Below are 20000 nucleotides of genomic sequence, written 5' to 3'. Positions count from 1 at the left end.
CCCCGGGGCCCCCAGGGGCCCGGCCGGAGCACCTGAACCCAGGCGAGCGAGGGGAGGCTCCCCGGCCACGACGGAACCCCGTCCCGGGCCTTTGGCAGTGCCGCAGGCCGGGGGACAGGGCCCGGGGACGGAGACCCCGACCCGGGGCCCGGCCGGGCCCCTGGAACCAGCCGGGGCTCCCGGGACCGCAGGCGATGGGGAAGCCTCCCCGGGCCCTCCGGACCGCGCCCCGGGCACCCTGCCACGCGGAAGGACCCAGGACGGAGCCCGGGGCGGGGAGGCCGCCCTCCCCGGGGCCCCCAGGGGCCCGGCCGGAGCACCTGAACCCAGGCGAGCGAGGGGAGGCTCCCCGGCCACGACGGAACCCCGTCCCGGGCCTTTGGCAGTGCCGCAGGCCGGGGGACAGGGCCCGGGGACGGAGACCCCGACCCGGGGCCCGCCCGGGCCCCTGGAACCAGCCGGGGCTCCCGGGACCGCAGGCGATGGGGAAGCCTCCCCGGGCCCTCCGGACCGCGCCCCGGGCACCCTGCCACGCGGAAGGACCCAGGACGGAGCCCGGGGCGGGGAGGCCGCCCTCCCCGGGGCCCCCAGGGGCCCGGCCGGAGCACCTGAACCCAGGCGAGCGAGGGGAGGCTCCCCGGCCACGACGGAACCCCGTCCCGGGCCTTTGGCAGTGCCGCAGGCCGGGGGACAGGGCCCGGGGACGGAGACCCCGACCCGGGGCCCGCCCGGGCCCCTGGAACCAGCCGGGGCTCCGGGGACCGCAGGCGCAAGGGAAGCCTCCCCGGGCCCTCCGGACCGCGCCCCGGGCACCCTGCCACGCGGAAGGACCCAGGACGGAGCCCGGGGCGGGGAGGCCGCCCTCCCCGGGGACCCCAGGGGCCCGGCCGGAGCTCCTGAACCCAGGCGAGCGAGGGCAGGCTCCCCGGCCACGACGGAACCCCGTCCCGGGCCTTTGGCAGTGCCGCAGGCCGGGGGACAGGGCCCGGGGACGGAGACCCCGACCCGGGGCCCGCCCGGGCCCCTGGAACCAGCCGGGGCTCCCGGGACCGCAGGCGATGGGGAAGCCTCCCCGGGCCCTCCGGACCGCGCCCCGGGCACCCTGCCACGCGGAAGGACCCAGGACGGAGCCCGGGGCGGGGAGGCCACCCTCCCCGGGGCCCCCAGGGGCCCGGCCGGAGCACCTGAACCCAGGCGAGCGAGGGGAGGCTCCCCGGCCACGACGGAACCCCGTCCCGGGCCTTTGGCAGTGCCGCAGGCCGGGGGACAGGGCCCGGGGACGGAGACCCCGACCCGGGGCCCGCCCGGGCCCCTGGAACCAGCCGGGGCTCCGGGGACCGCAGGCGCAAGGGAAGCCTCCCCGGGCCCTCCGGACCGCGCCCCGGGCACCCTGCCACGCGGAAGGACCCAGGACGGAGCCCGGGGCGGGGAGGCCGCCCTCCCCGGGGACCCCAGGGGCCCGGCCGGAGCTCCTGAACCCAGGCGAGCGAGGGCAGGCTCCCCGGCCACGACGGAACCCCGTCCCGGGCCTTTGGCAGTGCCGCAGGCCGGGGGACAGGGCCCGGGGACGGAGACCCCGACCCGGGGCCCGGCCGGGCCCCTGGAACCAGCCGGGGCTCCCGGGACCGCAGGCGATGGGGAAGCCTCCCCGGGCCCTCCGGACCGCGCCCCGGGCACCCTGCCACGCGGAAGGACCCAGGACGGAGCCCGGGGCGGGGAGGCCGCCCTCCCCGGGGCCCCCAGGGGCCCGGCCGGAGCACCTGAACCCAGGCGAGCGAGGGGAGGCTCCCCGGCCACGACGGAACCCCGTCCCGGGCCTTTGGCAGTGCCGCAGGCCGGGGGACAGGGCCCGGGGACGGAGACCCCGACCCGGGGCCCGCCCGGGCCCCTGGAACCAGCCGGGGCTCCGGGGACCGCAGGCGCAAGGGAAGCCTCCCCGGGCCCTCCGGACCGCGCCCCGGGCACCCTGCCACGCGGAAGGACCCAGGACGGAGCCCGGGGCGGGGAGGCCGCCCTCCCCGGGGACCCCAGGGGCCCGGCCGGAGCTCCTGAACCCAGGCGAGCGAGGGCAGGCTCCCCGGCCACGACGGAACCCCGTTGTTGGACCTGGCCCTTTTTGAAGGGTCATCCCTAAACTTTTTGCCTTCCTCCTGTATTTTTTCTGACCTGGTGTTGGCTGATTTATGACTCTGGGCACCTTACCACTGCTGACCAGTGCTAAGGTGCATATGCTCTCCCTATGGTAAAATGTATACATTGATTGGTGTCCATGATTGGTTCATTTGGTTTACTGTCAGCCCCTAGTAGAGTGCACCAGGAGTGCCAGGGCTTGTAAATACAAATGCCGCTAGTGGGCTTGCAGCACTGGTTGTGCCACCCACAGAAGCGGCCTAGTAAAATGTGTCTAGGATCTGCCACTGCAGAACCTGCGTGCGGTCTGGTACCGTCGCGCTGACTGCGCAAGTGCACCCACTTGCCAGTCCCTAAACCTTCCCTTAACTACATATTAGTCACCCCTCTGGTAGGCCCAAGGGCAGGGTGCATTGTAGGCATAAGGTAGGACATGCCCTGATGTGTGTGGCATGTCTTAATAGTGAATTACAGCCATTTTCGTTTTTCACTATTGAAGGCTACCTGCTCTCCATAGGCCAGAATGGGCTGCTGGAGTCACTACACGCTGTGACCCCAGTGGACTCATAGAGCATGGTAGAAAGTCATGTTTAGTATGCCTGGACTCAGAATAATAAAATACTTCTTTTAGTAAAGTTTATTTTAATATCCTGTGTTTGTAAATACTACTTTTAGAAAGTTAGTATTTACTGATCTGGCCATTCAGTCCGCCTCTGCGCTGTGTGTGTGTTCTGCCTAGCAACAGTAAGGAGCAGGGTTGGGGAAACCCCAGAGACAGGTTGGCTGCCAGGTGGTGGGTAGAGAGATTACACCAGGATGGGTGGGAGGAGTACACCTTTGACTCTGAATAGACCTGTGCTCTGCCAGCACAAAGCCGGCACCGCCCCCTGTGGAGCGGCTGATGTCTCTGCCCTGCTGCTGAAAAGAAAGCGCAGAGTCACCACAACAAAGTGCTCCAAAAACTGGACTGAGCCAGGCCCAGGCCCCCTGGCGCTAAAGAACAAAAGAATTGGTGTATAAAAGTAGGAGCCTGGCTCCTAAGAAATCAGATCCTGTTTGCGCCAAGAAGAAACTCTGCCTGAAGGAGAAGGACCTGGAGAAGCTGAAGGAGGAATACTGTCTCTCTGCCTGAGAGACTGGCCTGCAGTGGGTGCCTGTCTGCTGGAAGGAGAGGGAAAGCCTGAAGAAAAGGACTTTGATTCAACTTGTGCCTTTAAAACAATCTCCAAGGGCTTGCGTGTGAACTTGCCCCCTGACCTGCGCCCCAGGAATAGTGGGCGCTACCATCCTGAAAGAAGAGGAGAAGTGCCTTGAAGTGATTCAGCAAGCTGACCCCGGAGAACCTGTGCATCCCCTGATCTCGCTGAGCAACGCGACTTCTGCTGCTGGCGTGGCTGCAAACAACGTAAAGGCCTGACAGCCCGAGCACCGTGAACAGTTGCCCCCTCGAGCCGTAGCTCGCAAAGTAAGGTGGAGATCTCCGCGCCTGAGCGCCGAGTCCCTGTGACCCCTGCCGGGTTGTAGAGGCTTCTGCAAAGGACTAAAGTGCCCTGGTTCGCGTCTCCGGCCGAAGCTAACAGCGCGCGGCGCTGTGATCTCACCCCGAGGCTGCCCTCCTGCTTCTGACCCCCTTCGTGGCAACCTGCATCCTGCCCGAGCGCCCCACGAAGCTCCGCCGTCCCCTGGACACTGGGGACACCAGCGCGACGTGGGACACCCCTGGACTGGACCGCGAGGCCGCCACGAACCTTCCCCGTGAAATCTGCAAGGTATTGTGCCAGCGCGTGAAAAGTACGGCCCGTACTTGCCTTTGTACGAACCGTACCTGCCCTGTAACTACGGGTGCCTGGTTCGCACCGTACTGCCTGTGAAGTGCCTTGGTTCGTACCCGCCTTGTAAATACTTGTGCCTGGTTCGCACCGTACTGCCTGTGAAGTGCCTTGGTTCGTACCCGCCTTGTAAATACTTGTGCCTGGTTCGCACCGTACTGCCAGCTGAAATAATGGCGCTTTGAAAAGTGCTCCTTTTGGCTGAGTTCGAGCCGTAACAGCCTTGGTTCGACCCGTACTTACCCTGGGAACAGCAAGGTTCGAACCGTACCTACGTTTTAACCGTACTGCATTGAAAAGCATTACCGGTGCTCACTCGAGAAGAGTGAGACTCGGCAAGCGTACTCCGGCTCACGCGAGAAGCGTGGGAAACGGCAAGGCACTGTAAAAACCTTGCCAAAGGCACCCCAAAGGCGCTACGAAGTGCCCAGAAGACCTAAGAAACCTATTTTAAAGAGAACTGTGCCATTTTTACAACTGTGGACTGCCCGTAAAGCATTTTGAGAGTAACTGGATTATTTTACCAAGAGAACTGTATTTATGCAACCTGCCTGAAAGAAAACCTTTTATATAAAGAATTATATTTTGGACATAAATACAGCCTTGTGTCTTTGTGTGGTGGGGTGGTGATTATTGTGTGGGACAACTTGAACGCTTAACCTATATGCCCTCTGGAAATTTAGCCTGACTGCTCGCGCCACGTTACCTAGAGGGTGAGCAGGGGTTATTTTTAAAGAGGTGATCCTTTGCCCTGACTTAGATGAAAAGGGTCCCTGCTTGTCGCAAGTGCATACCTGCGCCAACCAGAGACCCCGGATTCTAACATTGGTGGCAGCGGTGGGATTTACGGATTTGCGTTCTTGGTGTCTGCGCAGTGATTACTAACCATTGCACAGTAGACGGTCCAGTAGCTTAAGCCACAGAACTTTTTATGATTTAATTTCGCCTGCCAAGAAAAGATCCCTTGCGTTGAAGCCATGCCGGGCTCAAACAGCACAGCATCTGAAGCCTCTGAGATGGAATGGGAGTGGGATGCGTCAAAACTGGACGACTACACAAAAAAGCAACTCAGGTACTTTTGCAAGAAGTTCAAGGTTCCGCATGCAGGATGCAGGAACAAGAAAGATCTCTACAAGGCGCTGAAAGCCTGGATGGAGTCACAGAATGCAACTGATGAGATTGTGTTAGTGGAACCAGCAGAGAGCGTCCACAGCTTTGGTAGAAACCTGTCGCCAGGGGAGCTGGCAGACAGGCAGGCCGCAAGAGAACAGGAGGTCACTTTGGCAAAACTGGAACTGGCTCTGGAAGAGAAGAAGCTGGCTCTTGAAGAAAAGAAAATGCAAATGGAGCATGACTTTTTAATGAAGAAATATGATATGGAGCTCGAGAGGCTTGAGGCCATGAGTGTCTCAGCCCAGCAGCAAGAAAGGTGCGTAGCTCAGAGATTGAGCTTTTCTGAGTGGGAGGAGGAATCCAGCTCAGATGGTGGCAGCAGTATTGAATTCTCTAGTGCTGAAAGAGTAGTACGCACACCCAGAGATGTGGCGCCTGGCTTGAAGGAGGGGGTTAACACACACCAGGAGGTTCAAGGGCATGAGGTAGCTCCAGTAGTGCGCAGTATCCCTGAAGGGAATAGGGTAACTGGCGCAGGGGTTCATAGTCCTAGTGGCGGGAGGGACACTCTACTGGCTCTAGATGAGAGGCGCAGGGAGAGGGGTTCCCCCAACATTGAAGTCCTGGTAGGTGAGTGTGAAGACCGCCCAGAAGAGTGTGGGTTGTGTGACAGAGACAGTCAGATACTGTCTTGCCAGTCTCAGGAGAGTGGTGTGGAGTACGTGTGTGAGGCACTGGATGGTAAGGTGAAGGCTAGTTTGGTTAACCCTGCTAGGGGGCTGTGTGATCCAATTGTGGGAGAGCATATTTTAAGTCCCTGTTTTCCAGAGCTATGTCAACACCTGTTGGAGACCGAGTTCTCTGACCGCAGAGAGCTCACATTGGAGGTAGACCTTTTGGTGGATTCCAGAGGGTCTGGAGAGGCATTGGGGAGTGACCCTGTGGGGAGTGGCTCAGGTATCTTCCAACCCAGAGTGGTGGAAGTGGTGCAGAGTAGCCCAGCTAGGTCCCATGGTAGTGGGAGGGGTGTAGGGGCTCACGTCCTGTCTCAGTGGAGAAGGAGTGAGTGTGGGGCTGCGTGCCCCCAGGTGCCCGAAACCCAGTCTCAGAGCCTGGATGGTTCTTTAAGGGAACACCAGGCGGGGAGCCTAGGCTGTCCTGATGGGCCACCCGTTGAGGGGGATCCCCTAGTGTCTGGTGAGCTGGGAGTGTCTGTAAGCAGGCCTCCATCAGTTCTGGTGTCTGGCAGTACCGCTCCAGTTGGGAGGGTGCAGAGGTCCAGATTGAGGGGTGAGAGGGGGAAAGAGTCCCCAGTGGAAGAACCAGTGGGTCAGGGGCCAGCCAGAAGGGCTGCGTCCCCCGTGAGTGACCATGGTGACACCACTTCTGTCCTGGGGGATCTTCAGGCACTGTCAGATGGACAGGGGTCTGGAGATCAGCGCCAGGCAGACTGTCACACGACACATGAGTTATGTGTCACCCTCAGGGGGGGCATGCGTGCTCCCCGGGAAGTCCTGGTGCGCCAGGCGAGCGTTCAACCGCATGGGTTGGACCCAGGGTTGGGAAGCCAGGTTCAGGTGTTGTCTGACCTGGAGGGTGGGACCACTGTAATCAGTGTCCTGACCCATGTTGCTTCTAGGGGTACCACGCCAGTTGGGAGTGGGCAGTACTCTGGAGGGGGGTGCAGAGGGAGGGAGTCCTCGCCTCTGACCCCGGCTCAACTGAAGGGTTTAGACCCTAGGTTGAAGGGCCAGGTTCAGGGTGTCCCCCCTGACCTGGGCACCCAGTTGCAGGATAGAACCCCTGAACTGGTGGGCGAATTGCGCAGGACACCTGCCACAGGTGCCGTGGCAATTCTGGAAGGGGGTGCCACTCCAGGTGGGAGGGTACAGAGCCCCAAGGAGGAGGACCGGGTGTGGGAGAGGCCACCCCAGTCTTTGGTCCAGCCGCTGGGTACAGTCCCGGGGCTGGTGGGTCAGTGCCAGGATGTCATACCTGACCTGACAAGGGGGAGAATGGACAAAGGGTGCCAAGCACCTGGGGCTACTGGCCCCTGCTCCCTGGCACCACAGAGGATTGAGAGCCCTGAGAGGCATACGGCCTGGGTCTCATCCCTGACTACTGTCAGTGGCCACTGTAGCATTTTGCTGTCTCTCTGGTGGGACACACCTGTGGGCCAGTTAAGGTTAGGTGCTGCACAGGTGGTGTCCACAGGCAAGGAGAAGGGTTCCCCATGGATTGGCTTGGTGGGCCCTGAGAGTATGGACAGAGGGAGTCCGATAGGTTCAGATTGGCGTAGAAATGGAGTCTGCCCCTGCAGTTGCGGGCCAGGTCCTTGTTCTATCGCCCCAAGCAGGGAAGACCATCACGGTGGTGATTGGACTACCCTGCGTTTTGGCTGGAAGGGGGTTGTGTTGGACCTGGCCCTTTTTGAAGGGTCATCCCTAAACTTTTTGCCTTCCTCCTGTATTTTTTCTGACCTGGTGTTGGCTGATTTATGACTCTGGGCACCTTACCACTGCTGACCAGTGCTAAGGTGCATATGCTCTCCCTATGGTAAAATGTATACATTGATTGGTGTCCATGATTGGTTCATTTGGTTTACTGTCAGCCCCTAGTAGAGTGCACCAGGAGTGCCAGGGCTTGTAAATACAAATGCCGCTAGTGGGCTTGCAGCACTGGTTGTGCCACCCACAGAAGCGGCCTAGTAAAATGTGTCTAGGATCTGCCACTGCAGAACCTGCGTGCGGTCTGGTACCGTCGCGCTGACTGCGCAAGTGCACCCACTTGCCAGTCCCTAAACCTTCCCTTAACTACATATTAGTCACCCCTCTGGTAGGCCCAAGGGCAGGGTGCATTGTAGGCATAAGGTAGGACATGCCCTGATGTGTGTGGCATGTCTTAATAGTGAATTACAGCCATTTTCGTTTTTCACTATTGAAGGCTACCTGCTCTCCATAGGCCAGAATGGGCTGCTGGAGTCACTACACGCTGTGACCCCAGTGGACTCATAGAGCATGGTAGAAAGTCATGTTTAGTATGCCTGGACTCAGAATAATAAAATACTTCTTTTAGTAAAGTTTATTTTAATATCCTGTGTTTGTAAATACTACTTTTAGAAAGTTAGTATTTACTGATCTGGCCATTCAGTCCGCCTCTGCGCTGTGTGTGTGTTCTGCCTAGCAACAGTAAGGAGCAGGGTTGGGGAAACCCCAGAGACAGGTTGGCTGCCAGGTGGTGGGTAGAGAGATTACACCAGGATGGGTGGGAGGAGTACACCTTTGACTCTGAATAGACCTGTGCTCTGCCAGCACAAAGCCGGCACCGCCCCCTGTGGAGCGGCTGATGTCTCTGCCCTGCTGCTGAAAAGAAAGCGCAGAGTCACCACAACAAAGTGCTCCAAAAACTGGACTGAGCCAGGCCCAGGCCCCCTGGCGCTAAAGAACAAAAGAATTGGTGTATAAAAGTAGGAGCCTGGCTCCTAAGAAATCAGATCCTGTTTGCGCCAAGAAGAAACTCTGCCTGAAGGAGAAGGACCTGGAGAAGCTGAAGGAGGAATACTGTCTCTCTGCCTGAGAGACTGGCCTGCAGTGGGTGCCTGTCTGCTGGAAGGAGAGGGAAAGCCTGAAGAAAAGGACTTTGATTCAACTTGTGCCTTTAAAACAATCTCCAAGGGCTTGCGTGTGAACTTGCCCCCTGACCTGCGCCCCAGGAATAGTGGGCGCTACCATCCTGAAAGAAGAGGAGAAGTGCCTTGAAGTGATTCAGCAAGCTGACCCCGGAGAACCTGTGCATCCCCTGATCTCGCTGAGCAACGCGACTTCTGCTGCTGGCGTGGCTGCAAACAACGTAAAGGCCTGACAGCCCGAGCACCGTGAACAGTTGCCCCCTCGAGCCGTAGCTCGCAAAGTAAGGTGGAGATCTCCGCGCCTGAGCGCCGAGTCCCTGTGACCCCTGCCGGGTTGTAGAGGCTTCTGCAAAGGACTAAAGTGCCCTGGTTCGCGTCTCCGGCCGAAGCTAACAGCGCGCGGCGCTGTGATCTCACCCCGAGGCTGCCCTCCTGCTTCTGACCCCCTTCGTGGCAACCTGCATCCTGCCCGAGCGCCCCACGAAGCTCCGCCGTCCCCTGGACACTGGGGACACCAGCGCGACGTGGGACACCCCTGGACTGGACCGCGAGGCCGCCACGAACCTTCCCCGTGAAATCTGCAAGGTATTGTGCCAGCGCGTGAAAAGTACGGCCCGTACTTGCCTTTGTACGAACCGTACCTGCCCTGTAACTACGGGTGCCTGGTTCGCACCGTACTGCCTGTGAAGTGCCTTGGTTCGTACCCGCCTTGTAAATACTTGTGCCTGGTTCGCACCGTACTGCCTGTGAAGTGCCTTGGTTCGTACCCGCCTTGTAAATACTTGTGCCTGGTTCGCACCGTACTGCCAGCTGAAATAATGGCGCTTTGAAAAGTGCTCCTTTTGGCTGAGTTCGAGCCGTAACAGCCTTGGTTCGACCCGTACTTACCCTGGGAACAGCAAGGTTCGAACCGTACCTACGTTTTAACCGTACTGCATTGAAAAGCATTACCGGTGCTCACTCGAGAAGAGTGAGACTCGGCAAGCGTACTCCGGCTCACGCGAGAAGCGTGGGAAACGGCAAGGCACTGTAAAAACCTTGCCAAAGGCACCCCAAAGGCGCTACGAAGTGCCCAGAAGACCTAAGAAACCTATTTTAAAGAGAACTGTGCCATTTTTACAACTGTGGACTGCCCGTAAAGCATTTTGAGAGTAACTGGATTATTTTACCAAGAGAACTGTATTTATGCAACCTGCCTGAAAGAAAACCTTTTATATAAAGAATTATATTTTGGACATAAATACAGCCTTGTGTCTTTGTGTGGTGGGGTGGTGATTATTGTGTGGGACAACTTGAACGCTTAACCTATATGCCCTCTGGAAATTTAGCCTGACTGCTCGCGCCACGTTACCTAGAGGGTGAGCAGGGGTTATTTTTAAAGAGGTGATCCTTTGCCCTGACTTAGATGAAAAGGGTCCCTGCTTGTCGCAAGTGCATACCTGCGCCAACCAGAGACCCCGGATTCTAACATTGGTGGCAGCGGTGGGATTTACGGATTTGCGTTCTTGGTGTCTGCGCAGTGATTACTAACCATTGCACAGTAGACGGTCCAGTAGCTTAAGCCACAGAACTTTTTATGATTTAATTTCGCCTGCCAAGAAAAGATCCCTTGCGTTGAAGCCATGCCGGGCTCAAACAGCACAGCATCTGAAGCCTCTGAGATGGAATGGGAGTGGGATGCGTCAAAACTGGACGACTACACAAAAAAGCAACTCAGGTACTTTTGCAAGAAGTTCAAGGTTCCGCATGCAGGATGCAGGAACAAGAAAGATCTCTACAAGGCGCTGAAAGCCTGGATGGAGTCACAGAATGCAACTGATGAGATTGTGTTAGTGGAACCAGCAGAGAGCGTCCACAGCTTTGGTAGAAACCTGTCGCCAGGGGAGCTGGCAGACAGGCAGGCCGCAAGAGAACAGGAGGTCACTTTGGCAAAACTGGAACTGGCTCTGGAAGAGAAGAAGCTGGCTCTTGAAGAAAAGAAAATGCAAATGGAGCATGACTTTTTAATGAAGAAATATGATATGGAGCTCGAGAGGCTTGAGGCCATGAGTGTCTCAGCCCAGCAGCAAGAAAGGTGCGTAGCTCAGAGATTGAGCTTTTCTGAGTGGGAGGAGGAATCCAGCTCAGATGGTGGCAGCAGTATTGAATTCTCTAGTGCTGAAAGAGTAGTACGCACACCCAGAGATGTGGCGCCTGGCTTGAAGGAGGGGGTTAACACACACCAGGAGGTTCAAGGGCATGAGGTAGCTCCAGTAGTGCGCAGTATCCCTGAAGGGAATAGGGTAACTGGCGCAGGGGTTCATAGTCCTAGTGGCGGGAGGGACACTCTACTGGCTCTAGATGAGAGGCGCAGGGAGAGGGGTTCCCCCAACATTGAAGTCCTGGTAGGTGAGTGTGAAGACCGCCCAGAAGAGTGTGGGTTGTGTGACAGAGACAGTCAGATACTGTCTTGCCAGTCTCAGGAGAGTGGTGTGGAGTACGTGTGTGAGGCACTGGATGGTAAGGTGAAGGCTAGTTTGGTTAACCCTGCTAGGGGGCTGTGTGATCCAATTGTGGGAGAGCATATTTTAAGTCCCTGTTTTCCAGAGCTATGTCAACACCTGTTGGAGACCGAGTTCTCTGACCGCAGAGAGCTCACATTGGAGGTAGACCTTTTGGTGGATTCCAGAGGGTCTGGAGAGGCATTGGGGAGTGACCCTGTGGGGAGTGGCTCAGGTATCTTCCAACCCAGAGTGGTGGAAGTGGTGCAGAGTAGCCCAGCTAGGTCCCATGGTAGTGGGAGGGGTGTAGGGGCTCACGTCCTGTCTCAGTGGAGAAGGAGTGAGTGTGGGGCTGCGTGCCCCCAGGTGCCCGAAACCCAGTCTCAGAGCCTGGATGGTTCTTTAAGGGAACACCAGGCGGGGAGCCTAGGCTGTCCTGATGGGCCACCCGTTGAGGGGGATCCCCTAGTGTCTGGTGAGCTGGGAGTGTCTGTAAGCAGGCCTCCATCAGTTCTGGTGTCTGGCAGTACCGCTCCAGTTGGGAGGGTGCAGAGGTCCAGATTGAGGGGTGAGAGGGGGAAAGAGTCCCCAGTGGAAGAACCAGTGGGTCAGGGGCCAGCCAGAAGGGCTGCGTCCCCCGTGAGTGACCATGGTGACACCACTTCTGTCCTGGGGGATCTTCAGGCACTGTCAGATGGACAGGGGTCTGGAGATCAGCGCCAGGCAGACTGTCACACGACACATGAGTTATGTGTCACCCTCAGGGGGGGCATGCGTGCTCCCCGGGAAGTCCTGGTGCGCCAGGCGAGCGTTCAACCGCATGGGTTGGACCCAGGGTTGGGAAGCCAGGTTCAGGTGTTGTCTGACCTGGAGGGTGGGACCACTGTAATCAGTGTCCTGACCCATGTTGCTTCTAGGGGTACCACGCCAGTTGGGAGTGGGCAGTACTCTGGAGGGGGGTGCAGAGGGAGGGAGTCCTCGCCTCTGACCCCGGCTCAACTGAAGGGTTTAGACCCTAGGTTGAAGGGCCAGGTTCAGGGTGTCCCCCCTGACCTGGGCACCCAGTTGCAGGATAGAACCCCTGAACTGGTGGGCGAATTGCGCAGGACACCTGCCACAGGTGCCGTGGCAATTCTGGAAGGGGGTGCCACTCCAGGTGGGAGGGTACAGAGCCCCAAGGAGGAGGACCGGGTGTGGGAGAGGCCACCCCAGTCTTTGGTCCAGCCGCTGGGTACAGTCCCGGGGCTGGTGGGTCAGTGCCAGGATGTCATACCTGACCTGACAAGGGGGAGAATGGACAAAGGGTGCCAAGCACCTGGGGCTACTGGCCCCTGCTCCCTGGCACCACAGAGGATTGAGAGCCCTGAGAGGCATACGGCCTGGGTCTCATCCCTGACTACTGTCAGTGGCCACTGTAGCATTTTGCTGTCTCTCTGGTGGGACACACCTGTGGGCCAGTTAAGGTTAGGTGCTGCACAGGTGGTGTCCACAGGCAAGGAGAAGGGTTCCCCATGGATTGGCTTGGTGGGCCCTGAGAGTATGGACAGAGGGAGTCCGATAGGTTCAGATTGGCGTAGAAATGGAGTCTGCCCCTGCAGTTGCGGGCCAGGTCCTTGTTCTATCGCCCCAAGCAGGGAAGACCATCACGGTGGTGATTGGACTACCCTGCGTTTTGGCTGGAAGGGGGTTGTGTTGGACCTGGCCCTTTTTGAAGGGTCATCCCTAAACTTTTTGCCTTCCTCCTGTATTTTTTCTGACCTGGTGTTGGCTGATTTATGACTCTGGGCACCTTACCACTGCTGACCAGTGCTAAGGTGCATATGCTCTCCCTATGGTAAAATGTATACATTGATTGGTGTCCATGATTGGTTCATTTGGTTTACTGTCAGCCCCTAGTAGAGTGCACCAGGAGTGCCAGGGCTTGTAAATACAAATGCCGCTAGTGGGCTTGCAGCACTGGTTGTGCCACCCACAGAAGCGGCCTAGTAAAATGTGTCTAGGATCTGCCACTGCAGAACCTGCGTGCGGTCTGGTACCGTCGCGCTGACTGCGCAAGTGCACCCACTTGCCAGTCCCTAAACCTTCCCTTAACTACATATTAGTCACCCCTCTGGTAGGCCCAAGGGCAGGGTGCATTGTAGGCATAAGGTAGGACATGCCCTGATGTGTGTGGCATGTCTTAATAGTGAATTACAGCCATTTTCGTTTTTCACTATTGAAGGCTACCTGCTCTCCATAGGCCAGAATGGGCTGCTGGAGTCACTACACGCTGTGACCCCAGTGGACTCATAGAGCATGGTAGAAAGTCATGTTTAGTATGCCTGGACTCAGAATAATAAAATACTTCTTTTAGTAAAGTTTATTTTAATATCCTGTGTTTGTAAATACTACTTTTAGAAAGTTAGTATTTACTGATCTGGCCATTCAGTCCGCCTCTGCGCTGTGTGTGTGTTCTGCCTAGCAACAGTAAGGAGCAGGGTTGGGGAAACCCCAGAGACAGGTTGGCTGCCAGGTGGTGGGTAGAGAGATTACACCAGGATGGGTGGGAGGAGTACACCTTTGACTCTGAATAGACCTGTGCTCTGCCAGCACAAAGCCGGCACCGCCCCCTGTGGAGCGGCTGATGTCTCTGCCCTGCTGCTGAAAAGAAAGCGCAGAGTCACCACAACAAAGTGCTCCAAAAACTGGACTGAGCCAGGCCCAGGCCCCCTGGCGCTAAAGAACAAAAGAATTGGTGTATAAAAGTAGGAGCCTGGCTCCTAAGAAATCAGATCCTGTTTGCGCCAAGAAGAAACTCTGCCTGAAGGAGAAGGACCTGGAGAAGCTGAAGGAGGAATACTGTCTCTCTGCCTGAGAGACTGGCCTGCAGTGGGTGCCTGTCTGCTGGAAGGAGAGGGAAAGCCTGAAGAAAAGGACTTTGATTCAACTTGTGCCTTTAAAACAATCTCCAAGGGCTTGCGTGTGAACTTGCCCCCTGACCTGCGCCCCAGGAATAGTGGGCGCTACCATCCTGAAAGAAGAGGAGAAGTGCCTTGAAGTGATTCAGCAAGCTGACCCCGGAGAACCTGTGCATCCCCTGATCTCGCTGAGCAACGCGACTTCTGCTGCTGGCGTGGCTGCAAACAACGTAAAGGCCTGACAGCCCGAGCACCGTGAACAGTTGCCCCCTCGAGCCGTAGCTCGCAAAGTAAGGTGGAGATCTCCGCGCCTGAGCGCCGAGTCCCTGTGACCCCTGCCGGGTTGTAGAGGCTTCTGCAAAGGACTAAAGTGCCCTGGTTCGCGTCTCCGGCCGAAGCTAACAGCGCGCGGCGCTGTGATCTCACCCCGAGGCTGCCCTCCTGCTTCTGACCCCCTTCGTGGCAACCTGCATCCTGCCCGAGCGCCCCACGAAGCTCCGCCGTCCCCTGGACACTGGGGACACCAGCGCGACGTGGGACACCCCTGGACTGGACCGCGAGGCCGCCACGAACCTTCCCCGTGAAATCTGCAAGGTATTGTGCCAGCGCGTGAAAAGTACGGCCCGTACTTGCCTTTGTACGAACCGTACCTGCCCTGTAACTACGGGTGCCTGGTTCGCACCGTACTGCCTGTGAAGTGCCTTGGTTCGTACCCGCCTTGTAAATACTTGTGCCTGGTTCGCACCGTACTGCCTGTGAAGTGCCTTGGTTCGTACCCGCCTTGTAAATACTTGTGCCTGGTTCGCACCGTACTGCCAGCTGAAATAATGGCGCTTTGAAAAGTGCTCCTTTTGGCTGAGTTCGAGCCGTAACAGCCTTGGTTCGACCCGTACTTACCCTGGGAACAGCAAGGTTCGAACCGTACCTACGTTTTAACCGTACTGCATTGAAAAGCATTACCGGTGCTCACTCGAGAAGAGTGAGACTCGGCAAGCGTACTCCGGCTCACGCGAGAAGCGTGGGAAACGGCAAGGCACTGTAAAAACCTTGCCAAAGGCACCCCAAAGGCGCTACGAAGTGCCCAGAAGACCTAAGAAACCTATTTTAAAGAGAACTGTGCCATTTTTACAACTGTGGACTGCCCGTAAAGCATTTTGAGAGTAACTGGATTATTTTACCAAGAGAACTGTATTTATGCAACCTGCCTGAAAGAAAACCTTTTATATAAAGAATTATATTTTGGACATAAATACAGCCTTGTGTCTTTGTGTGGTGGGGTGGTGATTATTGTGTGGGACAACTTGAACGCTTAACCTATATGCCCTCTGGAAATTTAGCCTGACTGCTCGCGCCACGTTACCTAGAGGGTGAGCAGGGGTTATTTTTAAAGAGGTGATCCTTTGCCCTGACTTAGATGAAAAGGGTCCCTTCCTGAACCCAGGCGAGCGAGGGCAGGCTCCCCGGCCACGACGGAACCCCGTCCCGGGCCTTTGGCAGTGCCGCAGGCCGGGGGACAGGGCCCGGGGACGGAGACCCCGACCCGGGGCCCGCCCGGGCCCCTGGAACCAGCCGGGGCTCCGGGGACCGCAGGCGCAAGGGAAGCCTCCCCGGGCCCTCCGGACCGCGCCCCGGGCACCCTGCCATGCGGAAGGACCCAGGACGGAGCCCGGGGCGGGGAGGCCGCCCTCCCCGGGGACCCCAGGGGCCCGGCCGGAGCTCCTGAACCCAGGCGAGCGAGGGCAGGCTCCCCGGCCACGACGGAACCCCGTCCCGGGCCTTTGGCAGTGCCGCAGGCCGGGGGACAGGGCCCGGGGACGGAGGCCCCGACCCGGGGCCCGGCCGGGCCCCTGGAACCAGCCGGGGCTCCCGGGCTCGCAGGGGAAGACCCTCCGGGCACCCTGCCACACGGCAGGACCCAGTTGCCGGCTGAGGACCGAGAGGGGTCCCAGAGTACCCTGTCCCTAGTAATCCGGAGGAAGGCTACCCCCCATTCTTGAAACCCGCGCGCTCCGAGTGACGGAGGGGACCCTAGGGGCGAACGCGCCCGGCCTCCTGGAGCCCTGGCTGGGATCCGAGAGGCGAATGGACCCTCATCGGGACTTCCAGGCCTGGCCCTGCCATCTGGTCGTCCCATTGGAAAGCATTGCGCGCGACCAGATGGCCGAGGGGAAAGGCGCCACCAGATGGCCGGCAACTGAAAGGACTCCCGCCTGCCCAGCCACCCACCCACCCACCAGGGGCTCGGGGTGGGACTCTGCTTCCCGGCTGGGCCTCAGGCACGGGGAGGACCACCGGAGCTCTCGGGGCCTGGGCGCCCGGGGGAGGGGGGGGAGAGGACTGCCCGGGACCCGTGGAGCCCGTTTCTGGGCACTTTGCCATGCCGCGGCCCGGAGGAGGGAAGCCCCGGAGGCCTGGGAAGGATGTTGCCCGGGCGTAGCCCGTCTGGTCCCCGGCAATGAACCGCACAGCCCCGGCATGGGTGTTCCGGCATACCCTGCCCCTACTAATCCGGAGGAAGGATACCCCCCTTTCTTGTAACTCGCGCGCTGCGAGTGACGGAGGGGACCCTAGGGGCGAACGCGCCCGGCCTCCTGGAGCCCTGGCTGGGATCCGGGAGGCAAATGGACCCTCATCGGGACTTCCAGGCCGGCCCGGCCATCTGGTCGCCCCCATTGGAAAGCACTGCGCGCGACCAGATGGCCGAGGGGAAAGGCGCGACCAGATGGCCGGCAACTGAAAGGACTCCCGCCTGCCCACCCACCAATGGCTCGGGGTGGGACTCTGCTTCCCGGCTGGGCCTCAGGCACGGGGAGGACCACCGGAGCTCTCGGGGCCTGGGCGCCCGGGGGGTGCGGAAAGGACTGCCCGGGACCCGTGGAGCCCGTCCCTGGGCACTTTGCCATGCCGCGGCCCGGAGGAGGGAAGCCCCGGAGGCCTGGGAAGGATGTTGCCCGGGCGTAGCCCGTCTGGTCCCCGGCAATGAACCGCACAGCCCCGGCATGGGTGTTCCGGCATACCCTGCCCCTACTAATCCGGAGGAAGGATACCCCCCTTTCTTGTAACTCGCGCGCTGCGAGTGACGGAGGGGACCCTAGGGGCGAACGCGCCCGGCCTCCTGGAGCCCTGGCTGGGATCCGGGAGGCAAATGGACCCTCATCGGGACTTCCAGGCCGGCCCGGCCATCTGGTCGCCCCCATTGGAAAGCACTGCGCGCGACCAGATGGCCGAGGGGAAAGGCGCCACCAGATGGCCGGCAACTGAAAGGACTCCCGCCTGCCCACCCACCAATGGCTCGGGGTGGGACTCTGCTTCCCGGCTGGGCCTCAGGCACGGGGAGGACCACCGGAGCTCTCGGGGCCTGCGCGCCCGGGGGGTGCGGAAAGGACTGCCCGGGACCCGTGGAGCCCGTCCCTGGGCACTTTGCCATGCCGCGGCCCGGAGGAGGGAAGCCCCGGAGGCCTGGGAAGGATGTTGCCCGGGCGTAGCCCGTCTGGTCCCCGGCAATGAACCGCACAGCCCCGGCATGGGTGTTCCGGCATACCCTGCCCCTACTAATCCGGAGGAAGGATACCCCCCTTTCTTGTAACTCGCGCGCTGCGAGTGACGGAGGGGACCCTAGGGGCGAACGCGCCCGGCCTCCTGGAGCCCTGGCTGGGATCCGGGAGGCAAATGGACCCTCATCGGGACTTCCAGGCCGGCCCGGCCATCTGGTCGCCCCATTGGAAAGCATTGCGCGCGACCAGATGGCCGAGGGGAAAGGCGCCACCAGATGGCCGGCAACTGAAAGCAGCCATAGTGGTAGGGCTCCCTGCCTGCCCACCCACGCAGGGCTCCAGGGCTCTGCACCAGGGACCCTTGTCCCGGGCAGACGGACACTTGTCAGGCCGCAGGACGGGGACTCCCACGCCCCAGGCCCTGACCGAAACCCAGGCCCCGGGGCCGGTCGCTGCTTCTCAACCCAGCCAGGCCGGGGAGCCTCCTTCGGGCACACGGACCCTAGCAAGGCCCGGGGAGAGCCTCCCCGGGCCCCGGTGGACACCCTGTCCCCAGCTCCCGGACACTCGGCTGGCTTGCGGGACAGGGGGCTCCCGCACCCCGGGACGGAGATCCAGCACCGGGCCCAGCTTCCTGGACCCCCAGCCAGGCCGGGGAGAGCCTCCCTGGGCCCCGGTGGACACCCTGTCCCCAGCTCCCGGACCCTCGGCTGGATTGCGGGACAGGGGGCTCCCGCACCCTGGGACGGAGCTCCAGCACCGGGCCCGGGACCAGCTTCCGGACCCCCAGCCGGGCCGGGGAGAGCCTCCCCGGGCCCCGGTGCACACCCGTCCCCAGCGCCCGGACCCTCGGCTGGCTTGCGGGACAGGGGGCTCCCGCACCCTGGGACGGAGCTCCAGCACCGGGCCCGGGACCAGCTTCCGGACCCCCAGCCGGGCCGGGGAGAGCCTCCCCGGGCCCCGGTGCACACCCGTCCCCAGCGCCCGGACCCTCGGCTGGCTTGCGGGACAGGGGGCTCCCGCACCCTGGGACGGAGCTCCAGCACCGGGCCCGGGACCAGCTTCCGGACCCCCAGCCGGGCCGGGGAGAGCCTCCCCGGGCCCCGGTGCACACCCGTCCCCAGCGCCCGGACCCTCGGCTGGCTTGCGGGACAGGGGGCTCCCGCACCCTGGGACGGAGCTCCAGCACCGGGCCCGGGACCAGCTTCCGGACCCCCAGCCGGGCCGGGGAGAGCCTCCCCGGGCCCCGGTGCACACCCGTCCCCAGCGCCCGGACCCTCGGCTGGCTTGCGGGACAGGGGGCTCCCGCACCCCGGGACGGAGCTCCAGCACCGGGCCCAGCTTCCTGGACCCCCAGCCAGGCCGGGGAGAGCCTCCCCGGGCCCCGGTGGACACCCGGTCCCAGCGCCCGGACCCTCGGCTGGCTTGCGGGACAGGGGGCTCCCGCACCCCGGGAACGGAGCTCCAGCACCGGGCCCAGCTTCCTGGACCCCCAGCCAGGCCGGGGAGAGCCTCCCCGGGCCCTGGTGGAACCCTGTCCCCAGCTCCCGGACCCTCGGCTGGCCTGCGGGACAGGGGGGCTCCCGCACCCCGGGAACGGAGCTCCAGCACCGGGCCCAGCTCCCGGACCTCCAGCCAGGCCCGGGGAGAGGCTGGCTTGCGGGAAAGGGGGCTCCCGCACCCCGGGAACGGAGCCGCACCCTGGGACGGAGCTCCAGCACCGGGCCCAGCTCACGGACCTCCAGCCAGGCCCGGGGAGAGGCTGGCTTGCGGGAAAGGGGGCTCCCGCACCCCGGGAACGGAGCCGCACCCTGGGACGGAGCTCCAGCACCGGGCCCAGCTCCCGGACCTCCAGCCAGGCCCGGGGAGAGGCTGGCTTGCGGGACAGGGGGCTCCCGCACCCCGGGAACGGAGCCGCACCCTGGGACGGAGCTCCAGCACCGGGCCCAGCTCACGGACCTCCAGCCAGGCCCGGGGAGAGGCTGGCTTGCGGGAAAAGGGGGCTCCCGCACCCCGGGAACGGAGCCGCACCCTGGGACGGAGCTCCAGCACCGGGCCCAGCTCCCGGACCTCCAGCCAGGCCCGGGGAGAGGCTGGCTTGCGGGACAGGGGGCTCCCGCACCCCGGGAACGGAGCCGCACCCTGGGACGGAGCTCCAGCACCGGGACCAGCTTCCGGACCTCCAGCCAGGCCAGGGACAGCCTCCCCGGGACCCCGGTGGACCCCCTGTCCCCAGCGCCCGGACCCTCGGCGGGAACCAAGGAGGGTTAATTGGGACGGAGCCGCACCCTGGGGCGGAGCTCCAGCACCGGGACCAGCTTCCGGACCTCCAGCCAGGCCAGGGACAGCCTCCCCGGGCTCCCGGTGGACCCCCTGTCCCCAGCGCCCGGACCCTCGGCGGGAACCAAGGAGGGTTAATTGGGACGGAG

This window comes from Triturus cristatus, chromosome 11, assembly GCF_964204655.1.
Source record: "Triturus cristatus chromosome 11, aTriCri1.1, whole genome shotgun sequence".
NCBI lineage: Eukaryota > Metazoa > Chordata > Amphibia > Caudata > Salamandridae > Triturus > Triturus cristatus.
The sequence above is the reverse complement of the archived record's forward strand: the minus strand, read 5'-3'. Positions refer to the sequence as shown.